The sequence below is a fragment of the Canis aureus genome, chromosome X (assembly GCF_053574225.1).
Source record: "Canis aureus isolate CA01 chromosome X, VMU_Caureus_v.1.0, whole genome shotgun sequence".
NCBI classification, from domain to species: domain Eukaryota; kingdom Metazoa; phylum Chordata; class Mammalia; order Carnivora; family Canidae; genus Canis; species Canis aureus.
The window spans coordinates 39,759,701-39,783,406 of NC_135649.1; the positions used below are offsets into that span (position 1 = coordinate 39,759,701).

At 46.9% G+C, this 23,706-nt stretch overlaps 1 protein-coding gene across 15 annotated transcripts in view; it reads right to left on the reverse strand.

The window, feature by feature from the left end:
* Window positions 1–23,706, reverse strand: part of PAK3 (p21 (RAC1) activated kinase 3) — a 263,447-nt gene that overhangs the window by 105,940 nt on the left and 133,801 nt on the right. For 2 of the 15 annotated variants that reach the window (XM_077888030.1, XM_077888018.1), the window contains exons 1-4: window positions 19,786–20,016; window positions 18,821–18,886; window positions 18,591–18,698; window positions 13,304–13,451 (exon numbers count right to left, since the gene is read on the reverse strand). The exons of 4 other annotated variants lie outside the window; for them this stretch is intronic. The gene's annotated coding sequence lies outside the window, so the exon portion shown is untranslated. Of the gene's footprint in view, window positions 1–3,847; window positions 4,008–13,303; window positions 13,452–18,590; window positions 18,699–18,820; window positions 18,887–19,785; window positions 20,018–23,706 lie in introns of those variants that run through there. 9 more of the 15 variants (XM_077888032.1, XM_077888031.1, XM_077888019.1 and 6 more) reach the window with 8 other exon arrangements.

The window sequence follows — 23,706 nt, forward strand, 5'->3', positions numbered from 1 at the left end:
TGAGACCCTCATATCATTTCTTTTTTTTTTAAAGATTTATTTATTTATTCATTCAGAGAGAGCGAGAGAGAGGCAGAGACACAGGCAGAGGGAGAAGCAGGCTCCATGCAAGGAGCCCGATGTGGGACTCGATCTCCAGGATCACACCCTGGGCTGCAGGCGGCGCTAAACCGCTGCGCCACCAGGGCTACCCTTCATATCATTTCTAAAGCAGGAATTTAGATCCATTTTGCAAAGCTTGTATTTCACCAAAATGACTGAACAAATGTATGAATGGCATCCTGTCAGAACTGGAGGTCAAAGCAGTTGAGCTGGCATAAAATGCAGCCAGCCTTTTTTTTAAAGATTTTATTTATTCATGAGAGACATAGAGAAGCAGAGACACAGGCAGAGGGAGAAGCAGACTCCCTGCGGGGAGCCTGATGCGGGACTTGATCCCAGCATACTGGGATCATGCCCTGAACCAAAGGCAGACGTCCAACCACTGAGCCACCCAAGCACCCCACAGCCTGTCTTTTGCAAGCTTTTGCCCTTGACCTAAGTTTCTGTGCCCACATTTTATGAGAGCTGAGCATGTATCTCACCATCTTATTTGGGAGCTATCGTTAAAGAAGAGGAAATGCTATCTATTTAAAAGAAAAGGCTTCCCTCACCGTTAGAAGAATGGGATGTGACAAGATCTCCTTTCCATCTATCCTCCTTCACAGATCAGAGGAGACTAACATCCAGTTGGCCAGAGCCTTGAGTGTTAGAACCCCCCATCTCTTCTCCTTCAACCAAAGACAACATTTTGGTCTTCACCAAACTGGCCATGAGTCTACGAAAAGATCATAACCAACCTGCCCAGAGAAATTCCTCTAGGATCCAAAAACCTGATCTGATGGATGACCTCACAACTAAGCATTCTGCTTTTCCAACTGAACACAAATTCTTCATTTGCAAGTTGTTAGATCTACCAAACAGTTCGTTTTCCGTGCTATCCATGACTCTACCACCTGGTGGCAACTGCCATGGCTCACCAGTGGCTCATGCTGGAGCATATCTGCCCTCCAACACGTGTGGAGGCTTCGTTTCCCCAGAGCTTACAAACGTGGAAAAAAAACTACCCCTGTGCCTAAGACTTTCTGTGACACGGGGAAGCTCCTGGGTTGATATCATAGGGCGTGGCCCTCACATCAAGGGAAGATATGGTATCTTGGGAGGAAAACTGCAGATAAAGCAGAAGCAGGCTTTGGTGCAGGGAGCTGAAGTCAGCAGGCCTGAGGGGGGAATCAGGTGGTAGTTCCTATATTCCTCCTATGGGGCCCAGACTGTGGCCTAGCACACATCCAGGACAAAAACTTGGGTAGGATAAAGGGGAAGAAAGCAGGTATTCATAATAAATTATGGAACTCTGTATTATAACTCTGCATCAGACAATGTGTATCTCACAGTGTTCCTTCTGCTTTAAGACTGAGCCTAATATATTGCCTGCATCCGTGGCCCCATAAGCCAACCACCACCTGGTTTCAGCCTTTTGTGGTTTGCCTAGGCATACCCTATCCTATTCTGCGCCTCTTAAGAATGAGGGTCTACAGGTTATACAGCTGTATAAAGACAGTACAAGAAAAGATGTTCCGTCAGCCTAACACTGCTTTTTCAGTTTTCATTTTTTAAGATTTTATTTATTTATTCTTGAGAGACACAGAGAAAGGCAGAGACATAGGCAGAGGGAGAAGCAGGCTCTGTGCTGGGAGCCTGATGTGGAACTCGATCCCAGGACCCCGAGATCACAACCTGAACTGAAGGCAGCCGCTCAACCACTAAGCCACCCAGGCGTCCCTAACACTGATTTTTCTAGGAGAAGAAAATAATTCCACGTGCTCTTCTTGTTGATTTCTGCTTGACTCTTATTTCAAAGAATCCTGAGACCAAAACAGAAACTGACTACCCTTTGAGGGGTCCCATAGTAACTCTAAGAATACACCTCTTAAGTAACCCATCTGTGCCTGCATTCATGTACTGAAACAACAAATACAGATTTAAGCTTATGTGCCAGGTGCCATGGTAGGTGTTGGGAGTGAGATTCTAGGATTGAGCAGTGGGTCTCATCTCTGGCTGCACGTTATATATATAAGACATATATTAAATATGCAAGTAAAAATACAACTACAAACCAAGTCAGGGTGTGTGTATGGCAAAATGAAGAATGCTTAAAAAAAAGGGAGGGACTACAACAGTTCACAAGAAAGCAAGACTCTTTGACTACCATCTTACCACATGAGAAATCAGGGCCAATAATTAGACCTCCGTATGTCAGGGGACTATAGGATATAGGATATCCAGAGAACATCATTGCATCGCCTTTTATCCCCATGCCACCAACATCCATAGGCACCAGGTGCTATGTTAGGTACAGAGGGCATATAAAGAGAAATTAAGAGCAGTCCCTGTCTTCAAAGAGCTCACGGTCCAGTGAGGATGACTGACATTCATAGTAAAGTACAATGCCATGGGACTCTAGGAAGTTTTGGAGGGTCAGAGCAGGGAGGATAGTATGTCCTCAGAGGAGTCAGAGGATACAGCACTTGAGCAGGGTATTGAAGGGTAAGGAGGAGTTTGCCAGAATGTGAAAAGTGAAAAGCATGTGGTTGGTGTGGGCCTTTATTCAATAGTATATTCCAACAAACAAGTATACCCCAAGCATGCTAGAGTAGCCAAATATACCCCAAGCATGCTAGAGTAGCCCTCTTTGCATTAGGCTTCTGTTTCTGATGAGCTAAGTGATGCTGTGTAAAAAAAAAAAAAAGCTATGTAAGAAAGAGAACAGGTCTCAGACCTCTGGAAAAAAGGAACCTGGATGAGACTCTTAAAAAACCAAGTCACAATGGGGTACCTGGGTGACTCAGTGGTTGAGCATCTGCCTTCGGCTCAGGGCGTGATCTCAGGATCCTGGGATCAAGTCCTACATTGGGCTCCCCACAGGGAGTCTGCTTCTCCCTCTGCCTATGTCTCTGCCTCTCTCTGGGAGTCTCTCATGAATAAATAAATAAAATCTTTAAAAAAAGCCAAGTCACTGGCTTCTAACAAAGTACAGAAGAGACAGGTATGGTCTGATAAAAAGCATTTTCTAGACCTATAACCATGTATGAGCAAAATGGACCTCTTCTGGGGAATGCATGAAGAAGAGGATACTTGGAAAAAGAAAAGCCTTCCTTTCATAGTTCGTATAAGAACTAAGTTGCACTCTGTCATGCAGTTTTAATTTCAGGGGTTGATTTTTAGCTAGGTCTTTCATAAACCCAAAAGAATGCTCTCCAACAAATGAAGAGTAGCTCATTCCAGTTCTACTGCTGGATCATTCTGTGATCTTGAGGAAATCACTGAATATTCATAAATAAATTCATTCATTCAGCCTTTACAGAGTGTATGCCTAGTATGTGCCCAAGTAGGCAGAGGATGCTTTGGAGCTACAGTGGAGGAAGGGTAACTAATACTGCCCAGAGAAGTCAGAGGGTATAGCACTTGAGCAGGATATTGAGGGATGAGTAGGAGTTTGTTAGCTCCTAGGGCAAGCCGTGAGCAAGGTACAGTCCCTGCCCTTGAAGAAACTTAAAGTGTAATGGGTGCTAACCACGGCAGCTCAGTAAAGGTTAGAGAAGGGGACACTCAAAAGCATGGAGGAGGCTTCACAAAGGAAGTACACATGAAACATTATGGCATAAGAAACATTATGGGTTAGGGCCTAGAGGAGATTAGAAACAATGTAGTGGACTACAGGAACTAAAGATAAGTTGGCCCAACCACAGTAAATTGGAAGGATAGAAAAAAAGATCAGCAAAGACAAAATGAAGAAAGGTTTTCTAACCTTTTTTTTGGAGTTTAGATTCCTCCTGTCTAGACAAAGATGCTTCAAGCAGTGAGATGGCATGACTAGCTGTGAATTTCAGAATTCTTCCTTGGTGACAAGGTTGCAGATGTCTAAGGCTGAAGACTTGGGGCAATTTTCCGCCACGGGGTGGGATGTTCTAGGTAGCGACATGGGAATAATTTGGGAGAGAAGACACTGAGAAAGTGAGCCAGGGAAGAAAGCAAGCACATGAGCATGGGACTAGAAAGACAAGAGGAGGGACATTTCAAGAGGGGCCTCTGTTTCGGACATTGGCCAAAGATGACAGGGATGTTAGGCCTGCTATGATTAACTGGTCTCAGGACCCTGAATGGAAATACATTTCTATCCCCAAAGGCCTAGAAGAATGTGGGAGGCCAAATTCTTTTTTATATAAGTCTTTGGGGGGAGGTTTCCAGATTTGCTGGAGGTATAATTGACAAATAAAAATTGTATATGTTTAAAGTGTACCATGTGATAGTTTGACATATGTCTACACTGTGAAGTGGTTACCACAGTTCAAATTAATTGATACATCCATCACCTTACATAGTTACCTTTTTTTGGTGCCATGAGAACATGCAAGATCTACTCTCTCAGCAAATTTCAAGTACACAATTTGGTATGATTAACTATAGTCGCTATGCTGTGTATTAAGTCCCTGGTTTAACCTTTAGTTTCTGTTTGGGATTCCAAATAAAACTGTGTCTCAGTTTCTTTTTTGTTTGGGTTTTATTTGTCTTGGAGGGGTCTTTTTTTCTTAGAAGATTTTATTTATTTGAGAGAGAGAATGAGAGCACAAGCAGGGAGAGTGTCAGAGGGAGAGGGAGAAGTAGACTCCCCACTGAGCAGGGATCCTGGTGCGGGGCTCAATCCCAGGACCCTGAGATCATGAAACGAAACGAAAGTAGATGTTAACCAATGGAGCCACCCAGGCGCCCTAGAGGTCTTTGCAAATAAGAGTAAATGACTAGCTTAGAATGTTGGGAGGAAAAACTAATGAATAAGATGGTATGCTGAAAACAAATATGATTATGTTGGAAGCCCCTCGTACTAGCAGCCATTAAAGCACCAATAATAACCGTATTCCTGTAAGAATAAAAACAAACTGTTCTAATGTTTTTGGCCAATATGACAGCATTTATGATTTTAGAAAAATGTCTTTCAACTTTTATATGAACTCTACTAACAAATCTAAAAATTCTACAAAGACCAATAAGTATTGGCAAATGAACCTCAATGGGTGACTTTTGTAAAAGTCAATATACAAAGAAAAGAGAACACACAAAGTGACAGGTCTATCACAGCAAAATTAGGAATATCTGGTGGAAAGCAAAACAAATATCTAAGCATCTTGACTTTGAGAGGCAGAAACCACATAGCAAGCCATAAAAAGCAAGAGGACACATCAATTCACAGGTGGTGGAAAAAATGTCTTCCTAGCTATCTAGCCCTCTCAATAGAGACACCAAGATTAAAGACAATACATACAAATGTAGCAGCTGTTCTAACATATTGATTTGGCATCATGAAATGGTTCAAGAGAGCTGGGCATGTGTGCTGTAGATATGAATTTGAAGATCTAGAAGAGTACAGAATAAGAGAGAAGAAAAGACTGTTGGGGAACACCACCATTTAGGGGCTAGAAAGGGGAAAGGAACCAGAGATCCCTGAGGAATGTGGTTAAAGAAGTGGAGGAACTCACTAGAAGATTTCATGGAAGCCAAGAGAAGAATACTTCACTTCCGAGTAGGGCTATGAGGCCAAAAAAAAAAAAAAAAAAAGGCTACACAGAGGACAAAAATACTCCACTTTATGTCCTCCCATCTTTTCCCTAGAGTTTACTAAGGTTGATGTCATGTCATCTTCACATCAAGAAAAATGGCCAAGTGGCACCAGAGGTCTGTGGACGTATTTCAGAATGTTTTAAGAAATCCCACACTGTGGACATCTGGTGTTACTTGAGCAGCATGAACAAAACCACACAGCATGCCTGGAGAAAGATTTTCCTTATGGTGGTGAACAGCAGCACCATGGCCATATATTATTCAGCCTTATTGCAAAGCATACTCTTATGAGATCACGTTTGTTGCACTCTTGCAATGTGTCAGACGTTGCACAGGAGACAAAGAAAAAATACAATATGGTTGGGCTAGCAGATAAACCGTAGCTAGCGTTCAACTTTCTTTTTCCACAAGAAGGATTATGCTCAGTTCAAACAGCTCTTATTTGTTCGACGTAGTCTCCAAAGGCTTTGCCAACCAAAGATGCAAATGTTCAGGGTGGACAGGTCCCATCTCAGCCTATTTCTGCTGCAAATCAGCTTCATGATCTTGGATACATCTGTCCCTTAGCCCCTCTGAACCTATTTCCTCATGTACGAAATGTGACTACCTAGCCAAGAAAAAATAAAATAAAATATTATACCTAGAGGAGATGCTTACAATTACTACCCTAGATTTCACGAGCCATAAACAAAATTGTCAGCATCCATTGAGATCTTATGTCTCAGCCGCTCTGCTGAAAGCTACGCCTGCACAAGTGTGTGCCACATGCGTAACCACATTAGCTATTATTATTTCTGTTTTACAGACGAAATGGACATCCAGAGACATCAGGCTGCCTGCTAAGGTTGTAGAGTGGAAGATATGACCACAACTCCATGTCTGTGGGGCTCCAAAGCCCATACTCTGATGTATGCTTCCACAACCACACAACAGTTTCATTGGACATGACGTGTTCTCAGTTACTCACAGCCTTTGCATAGACATGAACATTCTGAGGGATTCACAGTGAACTGTGTCTCCACTGTGGTGCTTGGGACCAAAGCCTGGAAATAGGCAGAACATCTATCCACAAAGCAGACATTTCAGTGTTAGAATCAAGGCCAGAGGAGTGTCTGTAGTTAGACACCAGACTTCTGACTCCACCAGGATCAGGAGCCTCTCCTGTTCCCTTCTTTGAAGTTTCTATACCAGCAAATGGAAGGTGACATCATGGAGGACTTCATCATTTCAAGGGAAAAGTTGTAGGACAAGAGGGGACATGGACACGAACCAGAAACATTGTGGCAATGCCCAGGTAAGCATGTCCCAGAAGGACCTGGGAATGGAGGCAACTCTCCATAGGATAATTCTGTTTTTTCCTTCATCTTCTTAAGTGGGGATGAGCACTACCTCCTAGCTTATGTTTAAGCAGAAATGTAAGGAAAGCAGGCAACAAGTCCTGTGAAACATAGCTCCTTGGTTGCAAAGAACCATCTCCTTTCTCTGCTGTCTCAGGGTCCCGTTCCTTTGAAGGCACCTACCTCATAAAGCTGTGGTAAGGATAAGATCTATCATCTGTTGAGCACTTACTGTGGACTGGACTGTGTGCTACCTGCTTAGATAATCTCATTCCACCCACATAACAACTCGGTGAGGTAGGAAGCTATTAGTGTCCTCCCATTTCAGAGATGAGGAAACTGATCCTTTTTTTAAGATTTTATTTTATTTATTCAAGAGAAAGAGAATGAGAGAGAGAGTGAGAGAGCGAGAGAGAGAGAGAGGCAGAGATACAGGCAGAGGGAGAAGCAAGCTCCACACAGGGAGCCCGACGTGGGACTCGATCTCAGGTCTCCAGGATCACGCCCTGGGCTGAAGGCGGCGCTAAACCGCTGCATCACCCGGGCTGCCTGAGGAAACTGATCCTTAAGAGGGATGAGTGGGATCCCTGGGTGGCACAGCGGTGGGATCCCTGGGTGGCGCAGCGGTTTAGCGCCTGCCTTTGGCTCAGGGCCCGATCCTGGAGACCCGGGATCGAATCCCACGTCGGGCTCCCGGTGCATGGAGCCTGCTTCTCCTTCTGCCTGCGTCTCTGCCTCTGTCTCTCTGTGTGTGTGTGTGACTATCATAAATAAATAAAAATTAAAAAAAAAGAAAAAAAAGAGGGATGAGTAATTGACTCAAACAAGATTCCACAGCAAGGAAGTGGCCAAACTGCCATTCAAATGCTCATCTACGGACTCCAAAGCTGGTGTTCCTAATTCCTCTATCATAATGGATGAATGGGTTATTAACTGTTTTGAAAAGCAGAAAATACCATATAAATGCACGGGGGTGGGTCTATGCACTTAGCACTTCACAAGGATTTCAAGTGAATTTAGGCAGGTGCATTTTTTTTCCTTCCTAAAATTCACCCAGTCCTCTAAAATTATATAATTTGCTTTGGGTGACTCTCAGCATATCCACAGAAACGACCAAATGTAAACTTGCCAGGCTATTTCTCTAAAGCCATCTCTTGGAGGAGGTGGTGGCTAAATTTTAACTCAGTACAAAATTTCCATTAAGGTCTACAGCTCACTTTCATTCCTCTTCCTTAGGTACAGAGACAAAGGGCTCCTGGAAAGATGGCACATCTCTGGGCTGCGCAAGAGGTCTACGAGGAGGTTTGCCTTGGGAAATGACTCCCCCCACATCCTGGCTGCTGTTCCCAACTACTCATGGACCCTCAAGTTCTCGGGAACCTAAAGAGGACTATAAAGATTCCCCCAATCCCAAACTTCAAGACTGTTGCCTTGTGCTACTGTTGCATGGTGACGTCCTTTTCCCCACTAGAATAAAAGTACCTCAAGGGCAGGATATGTTTCATACCTCCATCTGAATCTCCTTCTGGGTCTAGCACTCGATAGGGCCCACAGAAGATCCTCAACCTAGGCTGGTAAGGCCATTGGAATTCTGGGATTGAGGAAGACAGGCACTGGATCTGTCCTGACACATTGCGGTCCACCTACCTCTTTCAGTTTTCTTACTGGAGTTTCATAAGTAGATGCTCTGGGCCTGGCATCATGGTAGACACTGGGAATCCAAGATAAGTTACACGATATGGTCTCTGCTTTCAAAGAAGGCCTCAATCTAATCACAGGTGTAGAGGGTACTACGTGGTATTTCAGGCTTTTCCCCATGGTGCCAGAATCCATATCAAATGGCAGTGTGGACATATTTTGCACCCGTCTTTACTCCATAGAGACTCCAGCAGGGGAATCTATGGACTAAGGAGGCTTCTGCAAGGTGCTCTCATGTTTCTAATTCTCTCATAGGGAATTGGGGTGGTGCCTGACCCTGACACCAGGTTCTTGATCTACTAGTTCGCTCCTGGGATTTGTGCTTCTTTTTACCCTCTTGCAGGGAAGTCTGCAGTCTGTTTGGAGTGCAAGGAAGTTTTTTCAGTTTGCCTTCATCCGCGCCTACTGAGAAATTTCCTCTGTTAACTTGCTAGTAACAGCTGTTGAAATTCCAGTGGGGTCTATATATGCGCATGCATGCTCACAAGAGAAACTTACTTTATCATCCAGCTAACTCATGAACCTTTCTTTTCTCTTTCTTGAATACCATGGAGTAACACATTCCAGTGTAAACAGGGAAAAAGTAGACCTGGCTAGACTAGAGGTGGCTATGGGAAGCAATGTGGAATTCCAGATCAGAAACAGAAAATAAGAGACACATACTTCTGCCCAGGAGACCACTGGGAGTGCCTAAAGAAACACACACATTTCTTACCTTCCCCTCCCCTTGGGAGGGAAAGATGAGGACAGGTTATGTCATCATCTTCCAGAAAATAAACCATCTAAGCCCCAACCTCCTTTGGATAGGCTGGCTAAGATTCTACTAGAGATGACTTCTGTAAAATAGAATTATGGCAAAAGGATATAATATTTGATCTGTGGGGAAAAATTAAAAAAAATTGATCTGTGGGTTTGAGCTTTTTCTTTTTAATCCTAGACATAAATTCCACTCCTTTTTGCTCTGGAAAGATCTAGTCCCACTGGTGCCCTGGCTGAGACCAACAGTCTTCCTTTGGCCACAGGTTGCTGTTAACCTTCTAGCAGGTATGAGAAGAGCATTAGTGACAAGTAGGGGAAAAAAGTGACAACTTTTTTGTGATTATGAGCTACCACCTGCAGTGGGTGTGAGATGGTGTGTGTGTGTGTCAGTGAAAAAATGAGTGGATACGGCAGTATTAGCGTGGGGCCACATGCAAGAGTTTGGGGATGTGTGAGTGTGTGCGCATGTTTGGGGCCACTATAAACACATGTGAATCACAGATGTGGGTTAGTGGGATCATCTCAGCAAGGGAGCATAGGTCAGTGTCAATGCGTCCGTGTGTGAGTCCAACTAAGAGTTCATGGCCATTCAGGCAAGTATGTTGAGCTAGAGTCAATGTATTTATGCCTTGGTGACTGTGTGGGCACATGAGCCAGTGTGAACAAGTATATCAACCTAAGCGGGGGGGGGGGGTACTGCAGGGTGGATGAGAGTCTGAGTGTAAGTCTACATGGCCATCTACGGCATCAGTAGCAGGTTGTGTCTAAGTGCATGAATGCATTTATGGGAATTGAGGGTGACAGTATTCAATTGTGTGGGTCAGGGTGGTGTGTGCCAACATAACTGCCACTCAGGGACCCTGCAGATCACCACATGTGTACTGGTGCAAATGCATGTAGCTGTGTGAGGGTATGTCAGTATGAGAGTACAAGAGTGAGAATAGGCAGGAATGTAAGCATGCTAGCACCAGTGTGAACACGTGTACTATAGAAATGATAGTTGGACAGTGTGAAGATATACATGTGAATGTGCATGATTGTTACCGTGCACCCCTGGGAATGTGTGGGAGTGTAGGATTTTGAGCATGTGTCTGCAAATGTGAGAATATGGAAAACTGTGCAAATGTATAAACATCAGTATATGGGCATGGGCATGCCCTAAGTGTGACTGTGTGATGTGAATTAGCATGAGAACTGAATGGGCATATGGACATGTCAGGGTGTGTCGGGATGACTGCATCAGTATGACTCTGAGTACGAACATAGGGTGCTGGGTGTTAGTGAAAGTGTCTAAGTTTATGAAAAGGAGAGTGTGAGACTGTATATCAGGATGCATGCCTGTGAGCTGGAGGAGTGCGATCAGATCTCAGCATGAAGGTGAGCAAATAAACGGGAATGGGTGTCATGATGAGCGTGTTTCCATGTATAAGGGTGACTATGTGTGAGTGTGACAGAGGCAGGGGGGTTACGTCAGTGCTGAGCATGTAATATTGAGGTTAAGATTGTAAGAGGGTCTAAAAAGTGGAAATGAGGGGCAGCCCGGGTAGCTCAGTGGTTTAGCACCACCTTCAGTCCAGGGCCTGATCCTGGAGACCTGGGATCGAGTCCCATGTCAGGCTCCCTACATGGAGCCTGCTTCTCCCTCTGCCTGTGTCTCTGCCTCTCTCTCTCTCTCTCTGTCTCTCATGAATAAATAAATAAAATCTTAAAAAAATAAAAAGTGGAAATGGGTGAGACTGTGTTCATGGTGGGAGCGTGTATGCGCATGCATGTGTCCCTTCAATGAGTGATGATCTGTGTGTTTTACTGCAAGGAGGAAACCATCCATGACAGCGCAAATGTGTTACAGCATATAACACTAAGGGTGTGTATGGCTATATGAGAAATAGGCAGGGGCAAGTCAGCATGGGTCTGCGTATAAACTACTTGCGATCGTGCAGGAATTTGCAGGTTAAATGTGATTCTATCATTTCTGTGGATGTGAGAAGGTGTGACCAAGAGTGTGTGAGAACATAAGAAAGTATAAAGGTGTGAGTGGGTGGGAATGTGAGGCTGCAGTGTAGGGCGAGTGCAAGCATGTGTCAGTATGAAATGTGAATATAGAAATGTAAGTGGCAGTGTGTGGCAGTATGAGTGTATGCCGGCATGCAGTGTGTTTGTAAATATGTGTGTGAGGGTGAAGGGGTGGGCGTGATGGTCACCACAAATGTGTCCGGTGGGAAAAGTGTGAGCCAAGGAGGCCTAAGGATTGTATGAATGTCCAACAGTACAGAAGCATGCTTGAGAAAGTATATGTGCGTGTGTGCAACCAGGGAAGAGTACTGATGTCATCTAGGATGCTGAGAAACTCTCCAGGAAGCGTCTTTCCCCTCAAAGCCACCGCATGTGTCCAGTTACAGGCACATTACTCAGCCCCTCCCAACTTGTCTCTTTGTGGGCAAAGACAATGATTCTAGTACCTACCTTGAGCTAGTCTCACTTATAATCAGAAACAAAAACAGGAACTACTGTGGGATCAAACAGTCTCCTGCAAGTAAAATGCCTAGCCCAGTGCTGGCAACAGTAGACAATAGATACGGGTTATTATTGGAGCTGTCACAGAACACCCGGAAGAGATCCCGGGGCTCCCTTCTGACTTGAGCGAGTTCTAGTTACCTTCTGTCGCTCCAGGTCTATAGAGGATCCCCTACCACAGCATCTCTAGAAAGCTGAATACATTAGTATCAGCAGGGTTGTAATTTCATACCCTCAATATCATGGCTGAAACTCTGGAGCTTCCCCTTCATGAGGAGGCACCCTAGAAACACCTGCCACTGAGCTACACTTTTCCTTTGTCCTGGGGCCTGGGGCAGACTTTGTGAAAGGGAACTGCACTGTGTACTCCTTATTTTCTCTTTGTTATTCTTGTTGTTAGAAGTGTAGACCAAGAGAAAGAGGGACATTAAGATACAAACAGGTAGCTGGACAGTGACATATGGCAACAGAAGGCTGGAGGGAGCAGCTGACAGCAGAAGCCCTAAAGGCTGCCCGACAGGGAAAGAGGTACATGATCAGAGGCGGGCCACGGAACCTGAAAGAAGTGGAGAGGAAGAGAAGAGCTCAAATTGAAAATCTGCCGGGCAACTGTAGGGCACTCGTGAGAGAGACCAGAGACCTGTAAAATTGAGTCCCTATCCCTAGTTTCTGGTCTAGTTTACCTGCCAAGATGAACACTCCAGAAACCACGCAAGAATTACAGCAGGCAGCAGAGAAGCAAGGGCTACGCAATACTCTACGCACTCAAGTGTTGTTGGAGAGCTGGGGGAGAAGTGGTCCCTGCTTGGATGGGAAGGCAGAGGGAAGGTTCTGGAAGGTTTAAGCCCACCAGGCCCGGAAGCTGGGACAGATGGGGTGGGGGTATGTCTTGAATAGGAAGGTGAAATGAAAGTTGTGGAGCAGGAGAAATTTCAGGAACTGACTGGTCAGACAGTGGCACGTGGCTGAAATGCCACTGTGACATCTGGAAAGCAGGAAGAAAGAGAATAGGCAGCTTGATGGGAAGCGTGTTGGTGGTTACACGGAAGCTCTTAGGTGGTGCTTGATGTTTGTAAAGGACTTGGCCCTATCCATTCTGTTGTTTCTCTTACTCCACAATGTAAGTCACAGCTATCATTCCCATATCAGCAATGGCAGGGAGGGACCAAGAAACCAAGGGTAACTATACAGCCACAGGCCCCCAGAAAGAAAGGGCTATATCCCAAGACCCAGCTAGGGAGGCCTAAGCAGGGTCTGTAACATTGGGAGCTCTTATGAAAAGGTGGCCTTTACCTGGATTTGGAGATGTCTGACTCCCTGCCCTGGAATCCATTACTCACCTCTTACTGCCACCACTGTAGGACCTCAGCACAGATGGGTGCTGCCCATGAGAAGGGGCTGGGCTGCCTTCAGCTCCGACGGACTCGGTGCTGGGCACACCTGCTGCCACAAGATGCAAGGACTCAGATGCTCTTTCTTGGGGACAACCTGCCAAGACAAGCATTGTGGGGGGTGCAGGAACCCCTTGCCCCTCCTGCTACTACTCCCTTAGCCACCCCCCCAAAACCTCACATACACCCTACAGTGGATTTCAGAAAACCCCTTGAGAAGGTAGAGCATCAGAGAGGAGAGAAGCATACAAAGGGCCTTGGGAGGTCAGAGCCCATTTGGGTGCTGGACTGGGGGCTTCAGGTTGAGAGCTGCTGTCATTTCACCACTCACTCTGGCTCTGCTTGCTTGTTGGCAGAGAAGACCTGCCCTAGCCACCCCAGACAAGTGTCAGGAGGACGGGATCAAATAGGACAGATGGGAAATAGCCACATATTCTTAGGAGGTGGTATAGTCCCACGTACGACAGAAAACTGAGAGATCATGGCAAACGCACTTTGGCTCTGAGGACATCTGAGCTTCCCCAAACCCTGGCAATGCTGTTTCACTTCCAAGCTGCCACCTCTACCTCCTCCCCTTCTCAGCAACCCCTTCACTGGGTGGCTGTGGGAAGCACTTGGAGAGTCCCTAATTGGCTATCATCTCATAGCTGTTGAAGGTTGCAGTCTCTGATCCTAACTGGGACCTCCTTCTGCCTCCCCACAATGTCCACTATGGGGAGGTCTGCCACAGTCTTTCTCAGACTTCTTAGGGTGAATATCTACTGGTGTTTTTCTGGGTGATAGTTTGCCCTATTTCCCTACAGAGGTTTCCATGTTCAACTGTGGAGGCAAGGTCTTTAACCCTTCTCTTTTCTGCCTTCACCCACAATCACTCAAGCCTCTCGAAGGAAGCCCACTCTTCCATCCTTCCTACCCTGCCCCCAGCTTCCCTCCATGGTGTCTGTTCTCAAAGAAAAGCAGCACATATTTGTTCAATTCCAACAAAGCTGGACCCAGGCTAGTACACGCTCTAATGGCCGATAATGGAATGCAGAAGGTCCTAATCCAAAGACACAGATGGCAGGATATCTAAAGGCGGAGACAGTAAAAAACTGAAGCCTCAGGGAGGCAAGAAAAGCCCCAGGATTCTCACTTTCCCCTTGGTGAACAAGAAGACCAACCCATATCCCAGGTATGCCACTTGCTCTTGGCGAGACTCCAGAACACGGCCACCCATCTGTCCCCCAGGGGCCCTGGCATTCCCTGAGTGCCTCCCACTCGCATCCTCCAAGCAGCCTTTCCAACTGCCACCCACTGAGCCACTAAGTGGTGTGCCAACCAGGTCCTTGGCTGCATGAGCTCATCCTGCAAGGGGGTGGGGTGAGGGTAGGTGAGTAACAGCCACCAAAGCTCCAGAGAGGGGCAGGACTGGAAGGGGGCTCAAGAATGATGGCCACTAAAAGTCTCCTGAGCCCGGGGATGGCAGAAAGCTCCCATGGAGGTGGGGAACAGTGCTAGAACGCAAGATTGAGGGGGTGGGCAGTGGATGCACCAGCCTGGACCAACCAAGCACCTCCAGGTTCCTGTACAAGATTGAGCTTTCCTTCCACCTGTCTCCACCTTGCTTCAGCCTCCTATTAACTGCATGGCAGCCTGCTTCCAATCCACCAGTTACACAGCCCTAGCCAGTGGGGGGAGACTGGCAGGACACAGTGCTCCACCTGGTGGTCTCACTCCTCCCACCCGTTGGGGATGTGTTTTGTTGGGAGTGTGGAGATGTGGCCCTGTGTTTGAGTACGTGCAGGGTGGAATCTGTGCTGCTTCCTGCATCCCACAGTAGCTGTGTGCCCTGCGTGCCTGTGCCCGGTCGTGTGTACGCCATGTCATACTTATCGCTATTTTGTGTGTGTCAAGTCTGTATCATGTTGGGTGTGTGTGTGCAGTCATGTTTTTGTTATCAGGTGCACATATACGGGGTCTGTTATGTACTATGGATGTGCTGTGGTTCTGAGTATACATGTGTGTGCCATGTTTCTAATCCATATTCTGTAACACATGTCTCTGCCATATTATGTGTCTGTATCATGTTGTATGTTTATCACACCTTGTGTCTGCACCTGTAGCTTAGCCTCCTACTGGGGCTGGGGTAGGGATCAGTGCACCCATTGTGTGCCTACCAGCACCCCAGCTTTGCTGCATTCCAGCTTCCTGTCAGCATCTCTGACTGGAGACTAGGGTTGCCACTTTTGGGGGAGGGGGCAGGAAGCTATGGCCAACCACTCTCTCTACCGCAGGCCCTCCCACAGCTGGTGCCTGGCCCAGCACTAAAGATTGCAGGGAAAGGAATTCTGGAACCTTTGTGAAGCCCAAAGGAGGAAACTAAGTGCTAGGGAGATGGCACCCTTGCTAAACCCCCGGCCTCATCCATATATGAGAAGGGCCTGCAGGGAGCTGCAGCTGCCTCAGTTTCTCCTTCAGGACATCTGGAAGAACTGGTGCCCTTCTCCGCAGGGGCAGGGAGTTAACAACTGCCCAAGGGATTAGCGCTGGCAAAGGGAGCCGGGCCAGGGGACACATGGGAAGCTCTGCCAAAGGTGTTCCCGCAGAGGCCACTAGAGGGGGCGATTGTGCAGGCAGTTAGGGATCCTGTCTCATAGATGCAGAATTCCAGAAAGTCCACCTGGCTCACAGAGGAGGGAGAAAGAAGAGGATACACATCCTAAGCAGGCCTTCCTTCACCCTCATCTGGGCCCTTCGGTTTTGAGGCTGAATCGGGGAGTTGGCACCACTAGTACCTATCTGCACCCCCAACCCCCCCCCCCATAAGATCTATATAAAATCCCCACAGAGCTTCTCAGAGGCTGGTTATAGGTTCCCTAGCAGATTCTCCACCTGGGCTTCCCTTCTCCCTCCTGTTTCCCATTGACATGAAATCAAAATAAAACCACGCTGCTCAAGGAGATGGAATGTGTGTCGTGGTTGGAGGTTCATTTTGTATGGATTTCCCCCAGATTGGAGGGTGAGATTTAAAAGGGTAAATGGATTTTTTTGGGGGGGATGTCCTATGGTGGGCCTGCCTTCATGACCAAGAACAAACAGACCCACTTTCTAAAATGTCATGACCATCTCAGAAACCACTTCATCCAATCGCATCATTCAAAAGCCAAGGAAAGTAAGGCTCAAAGAGGGGCAGAAGCAGACCAGACCACCAGCCTCCTGACTCCCAGGGTTTTTGTTCTACCTCAGCTCCCTGTCCTCTAGTCTCTAAAAAAAAAACAAAAAACAAAAAACCCCCCAAAACAAAAAACCTTCTTTCTCCAAATACAGCACCCTCCCAGCGTGGCAAAAAAACCTTGCCTCCCTCTCCACTGTGTGAGCTCCAAGACAGTCAGTCAGGCTCTGTCTCAATGATCAGCGCCCCAGGCTTTTCTGTGGCCACACCTTGGGAATGATCTTCATTCCCCACCAGTAAATTGTTCATCTCTTTCGGGTCTTCAAGGTCTACCTCCCCCATTTTGGCTTCCCACCTGCAGCCGCAGCTGGAGTTATGCCATTTTGCCCCTTGTCACGTCCCTCGGGTACAACACAGATTGCCCCAACCTGCAGATAATTGACTGAATGTGCAAATCAGACATGGATCCATTGTCCTGATTAACATTTCCAATTAAACTCTGGGTTAGGCTGTGGGTATTAGTGACTGGAGTAATCACTACTTGAGATGTAAATGCAAATGCCTTCCAAAGTCCTGGGGCCCAGGAGGAATGGAAACAGACTACCAGGCCTGGGGGGAGGGGAGGAGGTGTTCTTTGGTCCTCTAGTACCCCAAAATCAGATTTGAAACGTATGGCTGTTAGTTCATACGAAGGCTCCAGCTTCACACCAGAGGAGGACTCTGGCCCTGATTGCACACCCTTTCCTGCCCCCTGCTGGAGAAATCACATCGTGCAGAGTTGGCAGGCGAGTCCACCCCAGGCCCTGCAGGGGGAACCGCCTAGCCTCTGGCAGTTGGGGAGGTTGGGGCACAACAGGGTACCCCCAGAAGCCTCAACAGCTACACTTACCTTCTAGGGCAGTGGTTTTCACCATCCCTCGCCTGCACGGGGTCCCATGGGCCCCTGGGAAGGAGGGCATTTTTGGAACACAGGCAGATACTCCTACGGCTGCAACAGGGACCACAGACCTGGCCTTGGCCCTCCCCATGTAAAAATAGTCAACCTACCTGTCTTGGGCAGATTCAAAGCTCCCCAAATCTCCTTTGGGATCAGGCCCAACCCCCGCCCCAACCCTGCCATTCCTTCTCCTTACCCAGCAGGAAAGAGCCATTGTGAAGTCCACTGCTCACTGAGTTTCTTCCCCTTCCTATGACCAAAGCTACTAGTTCCCGAAGGTGGGTTATGCGGATGGGAATGCTATCGATTCCCTACATATCAAGAAAATCATCCCCCTAAGTCTGGGATGAACGACATGTGCCTCGACCACCAAAATTTCACCATCTCACCTGGGGAAATCGGGGCCTTTGGGTTCCCGGTAAGACCACAGCTCTCTTCTTGTTCTCTATGGCTTTGTTCCTACCTGCTCCATCTGATCTTACCTCTTTCTAGATTTCTAGTTCTGACTTCTTTTTGCCTTTGGCCACCCTCTTTGACCTCACAGTAGCTTAGTCTCTGACCTCAGAATAACAAAGTCTCTGACAGGGGCAGCACTTCCCCATCCCACCCCATCCCTCCAATTATTCTTCATTTTTCTCACTTGTCACATCTACTATCCTCTCCCCAAAGACCTCAGCATGCCTGTTTGCTTTGTATGCCAATTCTGCCTCCAACCAGAAAATCTGCAACCTGTGGTAATAGTCAGCTAGTTGGCACACCTTTGGGGTGTTGTGACCCGTTGCCTGCAAGTGTATCACAAGTGAACCTCCCTACAAGGCCCGCTTATCTGCCTGGAGGTTGGGGGGGGGGTCCACTCTTTGACATCTCAAGGTCCTTCTGGCCTCGAGATCTTCAGCTGTTGGCTTTTACCCAGCAAATGTGCCAGTCTCTTTCCATTTTGCCCCATTCATGGAGAAGGGAGGTATGACATTTATATCTAGAAAACAGAGGCTTCCATGGCTCTCCCTCTAAGCCCCAGGCTATTAATCATCCATTACCAGATTGGGCCCCTCCACCCAGAGGTGCCCCTGGGGTAGGGGCCTCAAGTATGAAATCACAGACCTGCCCAATTATAATTTTGCAAATGGCCCAGTGAAAACTGCACTGACCTTTACACCTCAGTCATCCCAGAACAGGGCCAGTGTTGTCACCGACAGGAATGGACCTCCTTCTGTTCCAACACCTCAGACGGCCATACAGCTGGCCTGGATTTGAGTCTGTAAAACCATGGGGGGAGCAAGACTAGCATGGCTAAAGGCTTCTCTGATGAAAGCCATTAAAAAAAAACCAAAAACACTGCAACCACCCCCTTCATGCTTCCCAAAGCCAAGCCACTCACCCTTCTCTCCTTTGCTTCTACAGACCACAGCCTAGAACCCTCAAGTCCAGAGTCTGCCACTGGATTCTGGAAGGTGGGACCAAAAAAATCAAAAGGGGTCTCTTGCTCCCTCCCTGGGCACCGCCCTCCCACCCCGTCCCTCAAACACCACCTAGGGAAGGAAAACCTACAAGAGTAAAAATCTAAAATGTTCAATCTGCCCCAAAGTGTGGCAGTCATCTTGCCAGAGCCAGTTCACAAACTGAGGGCAAGGCCCACTGTAAGCTGAGGACAGGGTTGGGGGGCAGGGGACCTGATGACCCCTAATGACCCCTGCGCCTCCCCAGACAAAGACAAAGGCCAATGAGGGGTCCCAGGCTTTTTAGGGAGAGTACTGCATCATTCCAATCTTCACATGAAAAGAAATAAGTCGTCCTGTCATTACCCTCCCCCCACCACCACCAAAAAAGAGGAGGAGGGTAAAGAAAAAGAAAAGAAAGGGCGCCCAGAGAGGAAAATCGTCACTTTTTCTGTTTGTTATAGTTGGGCTCTTCCCTCTCCCCTGGACTTGGCCAGGCCGCGGCCACACCTCCTCCCCTTGGTGGTTTTTTTTTTGGGGGGGGGGCGTCGCTACTGTGGCTGGGGGAGGGGGCGGAAAGATGGTGTAAGTCTAACCGGCTTATGTTGATTTGGGGGCGGATTTGGCCTCCAGCGGCCCAGGCCCCGGCCGGCGAGTCCAGAGCTTGCCCCAGCAACGGGGTCCGGGCCCTGCAGAGTGGCCCTGACACACCCACTCGTCCGCGGCCGCCAAGCGCGATCGGGCGAACTGCGCGCCGGGTCTCGGGGCTCCGGGACGCCACGGAGGCGACCCAAGGCTGAAGTGCCGCCGAGAGCGGGAGAGGGGCCCCCGGGAAGGCAGAAAAATTTGCCCGGCAGCGCCACACCCTCCCCCGAGCGAGCTGGGCGCCCTGAGTCGCGGGATTTACCTGCCACTGGTCCAGCCACCCTGTCCAGACCTTTCCTCTACCTCCGAGCGCTCGGGCTGGCGGGGCTGGCGGGGGGGGGCCGCAGCCGCAGCCGCAGCCCCGGGCCCGGCCCGCTCACCCCGCCTCTCCTCCCGGCCTCGCACACCTGCCCAGGGCCGGGAAAAGCTGCAGCCCCCCGCGCGAGCCCCCAGACGGTGCGCTGCCGACAGCTGCCCGCCCGCGGCAAAGCCCGGCTCGGCAACCGCTCCCTGGCTCTTGTCTGCTATGACGTCACCTGGGCTCTGCATCGCACGCGGGCCAATCAGAGGGTGAGCAGAAAACTAAAATCGCCCTGAGTGGGCTGCTGGGGACCAATCTTTTGTTTCCAGGCAGGAAGCGCCTGGGAGGGGAAAAAAAAACCTGAAGGGGAGGGAACAGAGAGAGGGAAAGGAAAAGGAGATGGAAACTTCTACACTGTCAGGGTTGTCTAGAAAGAGGTGGGGCCATCGAGAGACAGAGAGAGAGAGAGAGAGAGAGAGAGAGAGAGAAACAGGGACAGGCGCACCTGACAGTGGGGAGGGGTGGGGCGTTTTGTGCATCTTCCTTAAACGGCTCCCCTCAGGAAGATTGGAATTTCAGAATAATTTCCAGGGGAGGAAATCCGTCCAGCTACATGGGCACTCTTTACTGGGGAAAATGGTTTGGGTTTGGGAAACCACCTGTCAGGCCAACAGGTTACACTGATAAGAGTCTCTGGAATACAAAGTAGACTCCGGCAGATATGGCAGTGGCGTTCAGAGATGACAATTTAGACAGGAAAACTACCTTTCTGCTCATGAAACACACACTTCAAAACACGGAGAGTTAGACAAAATAATAATAGTAATAAAACTACGTCAAGTAGTTTATATAGATATATACATATATTTAATTTCATTAAAATGTGGCTCTCCCTAAAACCTTCGGTGTGGCCTCTCATCTTTAACAATAAGTACATGTTTTTACCCATGTGCAAAGCTTAAAATGTAACTCCAAAAATCATCCCTTGCTAATCCAAAATCCATATCCACCTCCCACCACCAGGATTTGGCTACATTATATAAATTATGGTAAATTCCAGCAAGGAGACAATAAGCTCTCATCAAAAATGACCAAAAATTGCAAAATACTAATTACATTCAAATTATAATGATGTAAAATACACCCATAGAAATGATCAGAAGAGAACATAAAATTATCACAATTGGGTAAAAGTCTACGGGTAGCTTTCCCTCTCCCCTTGCAAATTTATTTTTATGAAGATATCCTGACATACTTAAATGGTCAAAATGAGTTATGACCCTCCACAGTACACTTTCCTCCACATTTCTCAACACCCCATAACATCTGGCCATCATTGCTTCATAATGCTAGCAAAACAAGTTTCAAGATGGAGGGTGAACTAAATATATTTGCCAAGGTCCTTCTAGGAAAAGTCACACAACAGACCTCTAGGTTCACAGAGAAGACATCTGGGGAAGTTGAGAGAATGGGATACCTCTTCGGACTTATTAATTTAGAATTATGCTCATGCTGGAAGTTGAAAAAAGAACAACCATGACCCTTCCAATCTAAGACAAGGCAGGAAACAGGGAGGCAAAGACTAAATAAACTATATACTCCAGATTTTTTAAAGGATCACTTTGCATTTTATCTTTATTTTCCTTAATTGAAAATATGTTTATGCATACATGACTATTACATGAACATGGTAAGAAGTCGCAGAGCTGGAATTTGTATCTGGATCTGAGTCTAAGGCCCATGCTTTTTAAAAATATGAGACACAGTATTATGGGTTTTGTTTAAATACACATTTGCTTTGGGGGGAAAAGGGGTATACTAGATTGGTAATTTTTAAAAATCAGGCATTTTTAAATAGCCTTTTTGTGTGTGTTTGGTGGTTGCCTTCCCAGTGCAAAAACACCCCTCACCCTCCTCCTCAAATCCCTAATAGGTTGAAATCACGATGGTTCTGCTTTCCATGATTTTACAGATATCTTTTTTTTTAATTTATTTATTCATGATAGTCACACGGAGAGAGAGAGAGAGGCAGAGACACAGGCAGAGGGAGAAGCAGGCTCCATGCACCGGGAGCCTGGCGTGGGATTCGATCCCAGGTCTCCAGGATCACGCCCTGGGCCAAAGGCAGGCGCCAAACCGCTGCGCCACCCAGGGATCCCTTACAGATATCTTTTTAATTAACTTTGGGGTTAAAGAAAGTAGCCCATCAAATTGATTTTTTATTTTTACATCATGGTTAAAGTAATTTAAAATCACTGATCTAAATGAATGAACATTTACTTAATATTACATCTCTGATTTGTAAAGTGCACTTATTTGGGTTATTTTAAACAATAAGAATGGTTTTTTTTAAGACATAAAACTGGATTTTTTTCTGGCTCATGATTTAACTTGTTCTTCTGCGCTATTGATTTAAATTGTAATTAAAAGGTATTTGATTTCACTCTAATCCTCACATATACCTCAGCAATAACTCAGAGCTATTTATGCAGTCACCACACATGGTTATTTAAGCATTTCGTGTGTGTATTTCTTCTCTCACTGGTGATTATGGAAAGTAGCACAGGGCCAAAATCCTATTAGGTGCCTGACAAATTAAAGCATAGAGGTGTCATAGAAAGAGGACTGGGGGACAGCCCAGGTGGCTCAGCAGTTTAGTGCTGCCTTCAGCCCAGGGCCTGATCCTGGAGACCCAGGATCAAGTCCCACATCAGGCTCCCTGCATGGAGCCTGCTTCTCTCTCTGCCTATGTCTCTGCCTCTGTGTGTGTGTGTGTGTGTGTGTGTGTGTGTGTGTCTATCATGAATAAATAAATAAAATCTTTAAAAAAAGAAAGAGGACTGGGCTTAGGAGCCAGGCCCAGCATAGAAGACTTCAGTCTTCCCATCAAAGGGCAATATCCTATATTCTTCTTTTTCTTTTTAAGATTGATTAACTGATTTTAGCGAGAGAGAGAATTCACACGTGTACACAAGTAGAGTAAGGGGCAGAGGAAGAGAATCTTCAAGCAGACTCTCCGCTCAGCACAGAGCCCGACTGGGGGCTCAATCTCAGGACCCACGAGATCAGCCAAAACCCAGAGTTAGATGCTTAACCAAATGAGCCAGTAAGGTGCCCCAATTCTTCTTGACACCATAAAGCAGTCTTTGCTACCAATGTGATTTATTCTCCAAGAATATAGGACAATTGCATGGGAACTTTCAGGGAAGCTAAGAATGTCTTAAAGATTTCATCTGTGTAATGTTTCCTACTCAACTCCCACTTTCCCGTTTCCTTCTCCAACCTCACTGATTGGAGAAAGGACATAATCACCACACTAGTTGAATAACCACTTGGCATGTGTATCCTGCTTCTCGGATTACAAACCACTTTTGGACCTCCTGGCTTGATCCTCACAACAAACACAACATTGTTCTGCCACAATTATGATCTTCATTTCGTTGATAATCAAATGGACAACCACAGGTTTAAAGTAGCCTGTCCAATGCCTCAGAGACATGGTCCTAGAAACTAGATCTCCTACTCTGTTTTGTATTCTTTCTACCACCCCACGTGGCAACTTAAGTTGTATTGCTCCTTTGGCTCTGACCAACCTGACCAGCCTCTAGAGTCACAGAAGAAGCAACAGGCTCTGGGATGGGGCTTATAGCAACAGAAGTAAACTATGACTATCTTCCAAGTCTTCCAGCCAAATCTCAGAGAAGAGGAGCATTGTTCATATACCATGATGGGAGTATAAAATCTTAAAAAAGATTTTAAGTGGCACAGACTTTTTGAAGGGCAAGCTGGCAATACTAGGAAATTTTAAATGCCTGTGCCACTTGACCAAGCAATTTCAGTTCAAGAAATTTGATGATGAATACACTCATTAAAACAGGACAA